A 13,570-nucleotide genomic window follows, 5' to 3' on the forward strand; every position below is an offset into this window, starting at 1 on the left:
ATGATGTAATGTAAACTATGTGAGAAATAAAATAGGGAAGAGAGACAAAGTATGCTAAGGTACAGTGTAAAGCTTAAGATTTGCCTTTCCTTCCTCAAGAACATAAAACAGATTATCTGGGAAGAATATAAGAGGCTGGGGAAGTTCTTGTTTATCTTCTGACTTAATCGATCTTGTGAAATTCTAGTGCATTGTCTGATAACCCACCTGCTGTTATAGCCTCAGCTCAGCAGCCAGGGTTAAATAGTTGGAATGAGTGTTCAGTGTAAGCTTAGATTATTGGCTTGAATTAAATTTAATAATGTTACATAATTTTTTAATGGTTTGGTTTCTTTCCTCTGATAATAACATTAAAAAACATACCATCTTTAGTTACAAATAATTCTTGAATTGCCCCTTTCTCTACCTTGTAACCCATGTTTAGTTTCTAATCATCAAGGACATGAAACTGGCCTCATAGAGGAATTGTTATCATAGTAGATTTAGTGGATTTTGATATCCAAACATATGAAACAGATTTTTCAAGTATCTAAAATAGAGAATGTGCCTCAAAATTTTGAGATCTTATAAATCCATCTGTCCCCTAATAATAAAATTCATACTAATTCTGAGAATATTTCCATCACCCACTTCAGGGTACTATTGACTGCTTAACTCCTGGATTTTAAACTAATGTTCAGTTCTTCAGCAGATGTAGTTTATTATATAACTGCAGCCACTCTTTAGGTGAAACATGGTACATGTTCTGAAATACTCCTTTAGTTTAGATGAAAAAATAAAATTCATTTTGTAATATGACGTAGTCTTCATTCAGGCTTACTTTTGATTAAATATTAATTTTTAAATATATATATATACTTATTGGTGCATAGATAAAAATACTGAAAGGATGTGTTCTAAAGTGTTAATAATGACTACAGATTACAACATAATAGGGCTAATATTTCTTTTTTCCTTGTACTTTTCTGTATTTTCATTTTTTTCTGTAATGAACTTGCATTCTTTTTGTAATCAAGAAAAAACGCTCAATATTATTTTTTGAAAGCTAACAGAGCCTAAAAATTTATACTTCTGTTTAACACAATACCTCACAGCTGGTAAGTGAATGCAGATCAGTTTTGCAAATATCAGAAAGTAGTAGAAATCAGCAAACATTAATATTTAAATAATGCTGTGAAATTACTAATTTTACCTATTTCTATTTATTGTAGTTAAACAGTACAGTGCAAAATTTGATCAGTTTATCCCTTCTTTTATTTCCAAGATATCAAATTTTTTTTAAAAAAGTAGGCAGGAATTTTTTTAATGACATGCCAAATATACCAAATTTCATAAGGAAACATGTTTTTAATTTCAGGCATTTGAATATGATATTACTCATAAGCATGAGTATTTATGAATATATAGGAAAAAGAGGCTTGAAAACTTTATTTCTTTTAGCAGTCAACAATATTTAGCCTATCAGAATGCTTGAATAGATAAACATTCCTACTGTTTTAATTTTGAATATAGATTGTCTTGTGCTGATGGGAAGTATTGTTAATTTTAATAAAATTAACTTTATATTGTTATTTCACCACTTTATAATAATTTTACATGGTGCCCTGGGGATGCCTCTGTTTTACATTATCAGGTGTCACATTTGCCATTTGGTTGGCATAGCAGCGTTCAGCTTCACTTCTCTGTTCAATTGCCTGAAGCCACACTATTCATGTTATATTACAAGTAGCTATTTTGCTATACACTGCACAAGTTTATATACTTTTATTTTATATGTATATATCATTCTTGTATTTTCTCAAAATCACTGTTTTGTGCTATTTCCCAGCATTTCTCTTGCTTGCCTTTAGGTAGACACAGTTATGATAACAAGTTGGCTAAGATTCTTAGCAGTCTGCCTCCAGTACTAAAATGTTTAAATTTCTTTTCTTTGCTTTGGTTTTTTTTGAGATGGTCTCACTTTGTCACCCAGGCTGGAGTGCAGTGGCTCAATCTCGGCTCACTGCAACCTCCATCTCCTGGGTTCAAGCGAGCCTTCTGCCTCAGCCTCCCGAGTAGCTGGGACTACAGGTGCACGCCACCATACCCGGCTAATTTTTGTGTTTTTAGTAGAGACGGGGTTTCACCATATTGGCCAGGATGGCCTTGAACTCCTGACCCCAGATGATCCACCCACCTTGGCCTCCCAAATTGCTGGGATTACAGGTGTGAGCCACTGCACCCAGCATAAATTTATTTTCAATCTGGTAGTCAGCCACTATTTTGATAGATTCTTAGCCAGTGCTTCATTGTTTTTGATGAATTATAGCTTAAAAAACCCTTAAGATATAACTTTTTATAGAGAGAGAATTATTGCTATTTAAAAATAAGGGGAAATTATTGATGACTTTCATAACTCACTGTATGTCAGACAGATCACTGAGAGATAATTAATCAGAACACGCCTTCATTAAATGTTACCACTTGTCTTAAACTCTCCCATGAATTCATAGAAATCAGACTAGCAAATAATCAATTAGAGAATTCAATATTTGTCAAATTAAGTAACACTGTTACTAAATATACAGTAATTAAATTAAAGATATACCAAGTTCCTCTTGAGTCAGTCCATGTTTTTACCAATTTTTCTCTTTTTTAAAAAACACAAGTTTATGGCTTAGCTTTGAGCTCCATCTGCTTTGAATTCTGTTACGTGTTTTTATTATGATGCTATGTAAGACGTAAGAGAGTGCTAAGACATTTTGGTTAACAGTGTCAAATATTTACTGTGAACAATTCTAAATATACATTTTAAATAGGCTTTCTTTTCCACTTGCGTTTGTATATATGTGTTGATAAGCAAGCTGGTATATGAGACCTTATGTACAGCTGACGGGTATTTGACTGATAAGCTAATGAACTCTAGAGTCTGAGCAGCATTTAACTAACTGATAAGTAATAGCAAGCAAACTAATCAATTTAACCCTGTTTTAGTACTTAATAGAGAGCAAATAAAAATTAGTACTGAGAAGTTTTTATAAAAGTATGCTTTATATTGGCATTTTTATTTTTCAGAAATGCCTCCTTTTTTTTCTTTCTTACCAAAAATTTCTGTGCCTAGTAGGAACTATGTTTCTGCTTTGAATTATACCATTATTCCATGTTATTAGGAATCATATATCACTTCCTTTCACACCTTTGAGTTTAATATTTTGTGTACACTCTTTTAGTTAGAATCTTGGAACGATATATAATAGTCTTACCTTTGGTTCTACTAAAAAAAAAAAATGTAATTACCCTGACATTCTCTTAAAGCCTAGGTTGCTTATTAGATATATTTTTCATTTTCTATTATTATTGTGAATTTTTTAGGTTTGAGGGATGTCGCTGACTATAGGTAATGAAAATGTCAAACCAGGTGGTAAGAGTCACTCCTGTGTTTTAGCTGTGGCACTGGCACAATTTACCAAATAACTTTGATAAAGAAATTAAAATTATCTAGATGATTTTTATTTTATTTATTTATTTATTTATTTATTTATTTTTGAGATGGAGTCTTGCTCTGTCACCCAGAGCTGGAGTGCAATGACACGATCTTGGCTCACTGCAACCTCCACCTCCCGGGTTCAAGCAATTCTCCTGTCCCAGCCTCCTGAGTAGCTGGGATTACAGGCGTGCGCCAGCAAGCCCCGCCAATTTTTGTGTTATTAGTAGAGACAGGGTTTCACTATGTTGGCCAGGCTGGTCTCGACCTCCTGACCTCGTGATCCACCCGCCTTGGCCTTTCAAAGTGCTGGATTACAGGCATGAGCCACCGCGCCCAGCGAAAATTATCTAGATGATTAAGATGAGCAATATGAAGAGGAGTTATAAGAAAGTGGGGAAGCAACTATTAAGCTGATTTCAAAGCCAAAGAACTCTTGCTCTTGAGGAAGAAGTCGAGTGTGTGTGTGTTTGTTATGGGACGTTGTAGATGTTAATTTGCCTGTTGAATGCTTATGTAACTTAGATCCACTCAGTAATTCCTAGTTGGTTGTTTGCCTCTGGCTGAATTCATAAACTTTATTTTTGCTTTTCTAGTTCAAATACCTAGAGATCCCACATATACTATTTGAAGTGTTACATATAGCAATTGCAATGGCAATATTGCAAAGAAATTTCTTGCAGAAATTTAGCAGGACATGGGGAGAATTTGAGGCTAAAAATTGTTTGCATAATCTCCATTCTGAACCAGAATTGGAGACAAATGACCTTTGTGCACAACAAATTCAATGGCTATTAATACATTTCTGAATTTTTAGAGGAAAATTATTTGAAAAGATTTTATGAAGTCTCTGGATGTAGGTAATTTGAATCATGTTTATAAATATTTTACCTGCCTTGAATAGATTAGTTTTGTCCAATAACAATTTCAGAGTGGCTAATGTGGCAATATAAATATGAATATTTAGGGGGGCATTTTTTCTTTATGCAGTAAACGTGATTAGTAATGATTTCTTTTACTTAAGTTTTTTATAGAACATTGCTTTATAAAGGAAACTTGAAGTTAAGTTTGAGGAATTACATAATGAAATCTTCTGGGAGTATGTGGTTTAGGTATAATTACAAAAGTGAAAATATATAATCTATACTTGCACAATACCTCTCACTGAAGGTTATAAAAATGAATCTTGTTATATATTCCAGGCTTCACATTTCTTATATGCATCCCTATATGATTGAAACAGCCTTCCTGCTGTGGTCTAACAATAATCCCACATTCAGAAACACCTAAAATTTAGTCTTATACAGCAGATCTTCTCTGTAAGGTAAAACGAATGACACCTCATTTGTCTTCTTGTTTGTTTCTATGTTTTCTCCTTTCATCAAGCATTTGAGGTAGCCTCCCCAACCTGTTTAAGACTTTTCCCCAAGCTGAGTCACTGCTATCAGAAATTACTGTTGCAATCATTTATTGAGAGCCCTTTATGTGCTAAGCACTGTACTGGCTGTTTTCCATATAATATCTCATTTTAATTCTCACAGTAATTCTGTAAAGTAGATATTACCATGCCCATTTCATTGATGTGGACCCTTGAGAATCAGAGAGGTTAAGTAACTTTCCTAAAGCCACACTGCTCAGCTGTGGCAAATCAGGAATGTTCATATACATCTGACTCCAAAAGTAAATGTCTGAGAAAACAAGGAACAGATTAAGGAGCAATATTCAGAATTCCTGTCTCCTTTTCTCACCACAGAATTGCACATAATGGCTGTTATGATTTCTGGTGGAGAAAAAAATGAATGATAAAAATGCAGCATTTGTTTAGGGTCAGAGGATCAAAAGGGCTCATAGGAAATATTGACATAGGGGCTCCCCCTTTTTTTTTTTTTTTTTTTTTTTTGATGGAGTCTTGCTCTGTCACCCAAGCTGGAGTGCAGTGGCACGATCTCGGCTCACTGCAAACTCCGCCTCCTGGACTCAAGCGATTTTCCTGCCTCAGCCTCCTGAGTAGTTGGGATTACACGCACACGCCACCATGCCCGGCTGATTTTTTTATTTTTAGTAGAGACAGGTTTTCACCATGTTGGTCAGGCTGGTCTCCAACTCCTGACCTCGTGATCCACCCGCCTTGGCCTCCCAAAGTGCTGGGACTACAGGCATGAGCCACCGTGCCCGGCCAGGGCTCCCTTTTTCTCTCTAGACTCAGTATGACCAGAAAGAGGAGGTGGTATCGTATAAAGGAGAGGAGGTATAAGTAAGCTTTCTGCTCCTTTACTAGAATCACCACTCCCATCTTATTCCCTTATTCAAATATGTTGCTAAATGCCTCTTTTCTCATCCTTAATAACATCTTGGCCATAAAGCAAATACCATAAAAGAACATTTAGAGATGGCTGTGAGGATTTGGAGAGCTTAGAGAGTAAATGCACCAAAACCATAAAACATGGCCCTCTCTGTGCGTCAGAAGAGGACTCAGGCCTACTATAAGAGAAATCTCCATATATTAATTGCTCTGTAGGCAAATCCATACCTCAATGTCTTTCAATACGACTTTCATAAATCTCAGCAACTAAGAATTTCAGTGTGCTGAAAACTACCAATCTGGTAACCTGATCAGAGTTTAATGACTACTATAGGAGAATTGTGTTGAATTGTGAAGAAAATCCAAATGCTTTCAGTCTTACCATGTATGTCTCCACCAATTCTTTGGCAGCCCCTGAAAGGCAGGTCATCCCAGCCTTGGCTAAAGTCTGGTTTCCTTTAAGATTTCCAACCTTCTACAACTGCTAAAATATATGCTAGTTGACATAGATATGTTCTCTAGTTAAGGTGAGAGCAAAATTGTCAAAGATGTATAGATCCCTGCGTTACTTATAAAAAAGGGATACATTGAATATAAGTGTATTTTTTCCCACAACGTGCCAACTGTGCTTTTTGGAAGCTGTTTTTGAACATGATGACAGAGTATGTCTGAACATAGAAGTCACCTGTGTACTCATATCCAAGTCTCCTTCATAGATCATCACCTTTGAAATTGGCAGAACCCACCATAGGCCCATGTGCCTCTGAGTACACTGAAAAGAATGACATTTTGTAAATTACCTATGCTAAAATGGCAAACAGTTTTTCCTCCATGTTCTAATAACTACTCATGAGTGGTCTGTTTCAGTGTTTCAAACCCACCATAAAGTTTTTATTTGATATAGAATGTCTTAAGAGAAATTGGCCTCCAGAAATTATTTCTTATCTTTATTGGTTCTATTCGTGACCTACTTTTTAAAAACATTATTATAAAGGATAGCCCCATTAAAATCAGAACAACTACAAATGTTTGCCATAAATGGAGTTGAATTGGCCAGTCAACAAGTTGGAAGCTCTTACTAGGAGAAGGGACTGTGTGGGATTTAGCAAGAAGGAGGGGGAAGCAAGTGGAGAGCTAAAGGAAATCTTAGCAATACGAAAGGGAGGGAGCAGCCCCTTTACCTGTGAGCTGAGTTTAGGCTGGGCAAACAATTTCAAAGTTACATCCCAGGCATTCTAAGAGGAGTAGACAGAGAATGGCATTGAAATAAACTGAGTAATCATGGTGTTCCAAGAATGACAGGTGAGAGTCTGGGACATTAATCAGGGAGGGAAGTACAGTCTGATCTCAGAAGAGGAGGCTGGCTAGAGTCCCACTTCTGCCCTCGGGAACTAGCTAGGTACAAGATGCCCAGACAGAAGGGCCAGTTAGGCAGACTGAGAGCACATTGTCCTCCTTATTCCTAAGTTATTTCCCACCCAGAGGGAAACAGAATGGAGCAGTAGCTTGTATCCAGCCGTCGCTCACTTCAGAAGAGGAATCTATCCACCACCACTAAGATCTTCAAGAGTTAGTGAGATCCTGCCCCCTGCCTGCTGCTAGATTACAGTTAGAGTGAAATATAGCCAGTCAGCCAAGTCAACAGACATGTGATCTCTGCTGTATGGTTGATTGGACCAAGGCTGATGCATCCATAGATGGCAGAGGTTATTATAAGCACCTAGAGTCAGAGTCTGAAAGGGTTAAATAACTTGCCTCAGGTCACAGACCAAGAGGAAGCTGAACTGTGATTTGAACCCATGCAGTCTGATTCCAGAGTTTATCCTGGCTTTAAGCACTATGCTATGCTGCCTTAATGATATATGCATCTAAATTTTATTATTATTTTATTTTTCTTATTACATCTGAATTTTAGATACAACTTTAAACATGTCTTCCCTTAGGAAACTTTCTCCAGCTCTGTATCATAGTCTACTCTAATCACTTTTCTCTGCATTCTCTCATCAGTTATGCTGGGTGGCAGGGGGAAGCTTGTTTGTCTTGACTCACAGCAGGAGTCTCTTGATATTACCTATATTTTACAAATGCCCAACACGTCTAAGCCACAACTTCATTGGTGTTTCTGTATTCAGGTAATTATTAAATTATATTCTGTCTCTGAAATAGGAGTTTGACTTTCCCAAACATCTTCTTAACTAGAAAATGCACTAGTTTGTGACTATTTTAGAGATCTCAAAGTACTTGCTTTTTTTAGCCAAACTGAGAAAATAATTACATGGAATTACATAATTGCTAAGAGTGGATGGCATTTTGTAGTTATTGTTCCCTCAGATGGGTGGGTTTGCATTTATCAGAGGAGCACAAAAATGTGCAATTTTCCTTACCAAAAAAAAGGGCAGTTTCTTTTTTTCTTTTCTTTCTTTTTTTTTTTTTTTTGAGACCAGATCTTGCTCTGTCACTGAGGCAGCAGCAGTGCAGCGAGACGACCTTGGCTCACTGCAGCCTTGACCTCCTAGGCTCAAGCAATCCTCTCACCTCACCCTACTAAGTAGCTGAGACTACAGGCGTACACCACAATGCTTGGCTGACTTTTTACTTTTTCGTAGAACTGAGGTCCCACTATGTTGCCCAGGCTGGTCTTGAACTCTTGGGCTCAAGAAATCCTCCTGCCTTGGCCTCCCAAAGTGCTGAGATTACAGGCATGAGTCACCTTGCCCAGCCAAAAGCAGTTTCTTAGTTTTGATAGTTATACTGTGGTTATGCAATATGTTAGCTTTGAGGGAACAGGGTGAAGGATAGATGAGAACTCTGTACTATTTTTGCAACTTTTCTGAAAACTTAAAATTATTTCAAAGTAAAAAGTTAAAAAAATAAGGCATTAGTTTGGGTAGAGGTGAGGAATGAATGGAGGAAAGTAGAGGAAACAGAATTGGCCATGAGTTGATAATTGTTGAAGCTGGATGATAGGTACAGGAGGTTCATTACATTATTTTCTATACATTTGTACATGTTTAAACTTTTTGTAATTTCTTAATCTAATAAAATGAAACAGAAAGGCATAAAAGAAAGTATTAAGTGCAGTTCAACTTTGGGTAAACATAAGAATTTTCCAAATGATATTGTTAGCTGAGACAAACTTATATTATTTTGGGATTTCTGTTTTCTTTGCCATTCTTATCGGTGCATGAAGAATCAAGTAAATGCTTGTGTGATTTTTTTAACTGTAGAATATGTACTCTTAGTTACACTTAGCTGTTGTTCTTCAGGTTTTCCTTATTGCTGCAGTACTAAAAATATATGCATTAGATAAACTAGAATTTTTAAAAAGTTGTCTTGCTTGTCCATAAACTAGTAAATATTAATATTTATTTTCTGTCTGTTTTTGTTTTATTGTTTTTCTAAACAATATGAGTATGAGGGCATGCCTAATGGCATATATTTTCTCATTGATTTTATAATAAACTTATACTGTTCCAAAGATAATAAATTATACTAGATCAACACTTATGGGTAAGAGAAGTTTTCAGTGCCATGTTAAAACTTAAGCCATGGATCACTAGATGGTGGCCACAGTGTTAATTTCTTATTTTCTAAACCTCTCCTTTTAAAGATACCTAAATTAGATTTTCCTTAAAAGTAAATTCCCTTAATTTGTTTGGAAATATAAAGGTTTTTCTTTAAAGCACAATTTGAAAGCACGCTGCCTCTGCCTACCAGCCTAAATGAGCAGCATTTGATGTGCGATCAGGCAGTCTCCACTTGGAGAGCATGACAGGCACTAGGAGCAGTGAGAAGAACCCCATCAGGGAGTGCCATGACAATGACAAAGAGCTTCATGGTTTCTTATTGGGCACCAGTAGACTGAAGTGCTTTAAAACTTGAGCTCTGGGCCAGGTGCAGTGACTCACGCCTGTAATTCCAGCACTTTGAGAGGCCGAGGTGGGTGGTTCACGAGGTCAGGAGATCAAGACCATCCTGGCCAACATGGTGAAAACCCATCTCTACTAAAATACAAAAAATTAGCCGGGCATGGTGGCATGTGCCTGTAATCCCAGCTACTTGGGAGGCTGAGGCAGGGGAATCGCTTGAACTCGGGAGGCAGAGATTGCAGTGAGCTGAGATCGCGCCACTGCACTCCAGCCTGGCAACAGAACAAGACTCCATCTCAAAAAATAAAAAATAAATAAAAATAAAAAAGTAAAAAAACCTGAGCTCTGGGTTTAGACTGCCTAAGTCTGAGTACAGGTTCTGCCTTGAGTGTTTATAACAGCATTATTCACTGAAACTGAAAACAACCCAAGTATCCATCAACTGGTGAGTAGATAAACAAATTGTGTTTCTATTCAGCAATAAAAAGGGATAAACTACTGATACACACAACTACATGGATGAATCTTAAAGGTTTTATGCTAATTAAAGAAAGCCAGACATAAAATATTAGATACTATATGATTTCATGTATTTGACATCCCTAAAAAGTCAAAGCTATAGACACAAAAATAGATCAATGATTGGCAAGGCCAGTGATAGAAAGAGTGGATTGACTACAAAGGGGCAAAAAGGAGCTTTTCAGAGTGGTGGAAATATTCTATATCTTGATTTGGTAGTGGTTATACAACTACTATATATATATGTATATATTTGTCAAAATTCATTAAACTGTACATTTAAAAAGAATTGTATTTTTTGTGTGTCGTTTTTTGTTGTTGTTTTTTGTTTGTTTTTGAGACAGAGTCTCACTCTGTCACCCAGGCTGGAGTGCAGCCTGTCACCCAGGCTGGAGTGCAGATCTCGGCTCACTGCAACCTCTGCCTCCCAGGTTCAAGTGATTCTCCTGCCTCATCCTCCCAAGTAGCTGGAATTACAGGCGCCCACCACCACAGCCAGCTGAGTTTTGTATTTTTAGTAGAGACGGCGTTTCACCATGTTGTACCACGCTGGTCTCAAACTCCTGACCTCAGGTGAATCTGCCCACCTCTGCCTCCCAAAATGCTGGGATTCCAGGCATGAGCCATAGTGCCTGGCCAAGAATTGTATTTTATGTAAATTATATCTCAATAAAGTATTTAAAACCAAACATACAAAATATGTTTTCCAGAACTCTTTTTGATTTGTCTAGTTTCCATAAACAAGCTTATTATTATTGCTTTAGATCATTTGTCTTTCTAGAACCAAGCAATATATGAGTTCTTTCCATGAGAAATAAGTATATTTTCTTCTCTGTCCGCTCTCTTCTGATAAAACTGTATGACAACAGGGCCCCAGGGAATGAAGATAGCAAAGGGACCTTGGGTTAAATGCTAGCCTTAGGAGACAAGCTCTTAGAAGGAACTGTGAGCACAGGAAAGAAGGATTTAGGGAAAATGGAAGCTGGCCCAGGCTACGAAGAGAGAAAGACCCAAGAACAGAATGTTGGTGGGCCATAGGAATGGAGGAGATGGATGAGATGACCCCGTTGGGGAAAGGGAAGCTAAGAGAGTGGAATGAAATATACTTCTTTAGGTATCACAGCCCTCGAATTAACATGTTTACACATTCATGACACCCAAGTGGCTTCAAGTTCTCGGCAGTGGAATTTATCACATAATTAGGCTTTTAGAAAAAAATTCATTTTTTTCCATTAAAAAACCTGACAAATGGTCCACATGTATCATTTGGACACAGGTCACATTACCCAGATAATGAACTCTTTCATGTAAAATTTCCAGTAGATTTTTAACATGCAAAGTCCTCCTCATATGTTATCCTGCATTGATCCGATTGGAGCTGTTAGTGTCTAGTGGATCAATGATTAGCAAACTAAAAAGTCACTTAGTGACTATGACACCCATGGCAGTGTTAGAATCTATTGTGTCAGGAATCCTTGTTTTATTAACTCTGTAATTACCTGTTCAGCTGAACCGGTGAATTTTATTACATGTTTTCTTTCACCTGAACAAGACCTTTGCACTTCTACCAGCGCCCTGAGGATCTTCTCTTTTTTTTTCTGCTCCATGTCTTTCTCGAGTGCTCTTTGGCTTAGCTGCCATCGATTCTGGCAGAGAAGTATGTGGGAAGGAGGCCTTAAGAATACCGTCACCTTGCTTTGGAAGCTGTTAAGTGGCCTCATCCTCCAGGATAGTTGCTTCAGTTGAGACACATTTAGTACTCAGAAGTCAGGAGTGTAACTCAGCTTGCTATATATTGGTGTTTTCCTTAAACAAAGAATCATATGCTGTATGGCCTGGGAGTTAACAACATGGACTTTGGAGGCAGGTCTGGGAAGCAATTAGTAAGTTATGTAAGCTCCCTCAGCCCAGGTTTCCTGGTGTGTAAGAGGGGAGGATAGGAATAGTTCCCTCCTCATAGCAACACATGGATGTCTTTCCAGTACCTGACTCAATATGTCTGAAACTTTGTTTTCTCTCCCCTAAAATCTGTACCTTTTCTTCTTTCTCTTGGTAAATGGTGCTCTCATCTTTGACTTCCTGTCTCTCTTACCCCAGCCCAGTATCCAGCCACTCACCAGATGCTATCAATTCTTCATCGTAAGTATTTCTCCGATACTTCTGTTACTCTCCATCCCTGCCATCTCCACCAAGCCATTACAGATTCTCATCTGGACTATTAATCATTCAACTGGACTTCCCAAAATTCACTCTTGGCCATTCTTCAAAGACTTTTGTTATCCTTAGCATTAGGTTCAACATAATTAACACATCTGGAAGACTTCACATGATTCCATCCTTTTCTCCACTCTCGTTGAACTGTTGTTGTACTAGAATTATATTCTATTATAATTGAAGTCTTGTTGTGCTAGAATTATATTCTATTATATACATGTAATTTATTTTTTCATTTATTAACTCATTCATCTAACACACACCAGACATCTACTACTATGTGTCAAGAACCGTGCAGGTAAAGAAAGAAAAAGAAAAAAGAACAGCGTAGGCACTGAAAATTCAAATGTGAAGAGAGTCCGTTCTCTGCCCAGGATGAGCTCAATGCCTAATGGGGGATAGAGATACAAGAAAATGATTATGGTAAAATGTAACATGGGAGCAGAGAAGAGAGAACAAAGAAGTTAGCACAAAGAAGGCTTTGTAATGACAGTGACTATATTATGTCTGGAAGGATAAATAGGAATATGTGTTTGTGTGTAATGTTAAGTTAGATGTTTCATGCTAGAAAATATTTTAGAAATATGATAAAAACCCAAAGCATAATTCTTATTTAGAGTATGTAAAAGGTGCTTAATGGTTTCCCACATCATAGAGATTACTTATGTAATAACCATTACTATTCATAATTTCCTTTAGAACAAATAAAGCTGAGGCCAGGCACAGTGATGCCCAAGCCTGTAATCTCAGTGTGTTGGGAGCCGAGGTGAGGGGAGGATCACTTGAGGCCAGGAATTCAAGACCAGCCTGGGCAACATATTAACAAAAATAAAAATAAAAAATTGGCTGGACATAGAGGTATGAGACTGTAGTCCTAAGCTACTTGGGAGCCTGAGCAACAGAGCAAGACCCTGTCTTTAAAATAAATAACAAAGTTGATTAAACACCTTTTTATTTTCATTGAGTGCTTTTCTATGACCTTTGTTAAAAAATTTTTTCACTGGTTTTTCATGGCTAATCTAATAACCCCAAATTTCCATTTTCTTGAAACCTGTCTCAAAAAGTGGGAATTGAAAAGGCTGTTGATGACAGAATATGGTCAGAATCAACCAAAAAATAAATTAACATCTTCAGAATTTGAGCCTTTTTCTAATCAGGAATGCTCCATATATTCATCGTGTAATCAGACCTTTTTAAATGTTT

General features: G+C 37.1%; 1 protein-coding gene across 4 annotated transcripts in view; it reads left to right on the forward strand.

The window, feature by feature from the left end:
• The window catches only part of SKAP1 (src kinase associated phosphoprotein 1), a 296,926-nt gene that overhangs the window by 140,338 nt on the left and 143,018 nt on the right, over positions 1-13,570 (forward strand). The gene's annotated exons all lie outside the window — the stretch shown is intronic.

The sequence above is a fragment of the Gorilla gorilla genome, chromosome 4 (genome assembly GCF_029281585.2).
Source record: "Gorilla gorilla gorilla isolate KB3781 chromosome 4, NHGRI_mGorGor1-v2.1_pri, whole genome shotgun sequence".
Taxonomy (NCBI): Eukaryota; Metazoa; Chordata; class Mammalia; order Primates; family Hominidae; genus Gorilla; species Gorilla gorilla.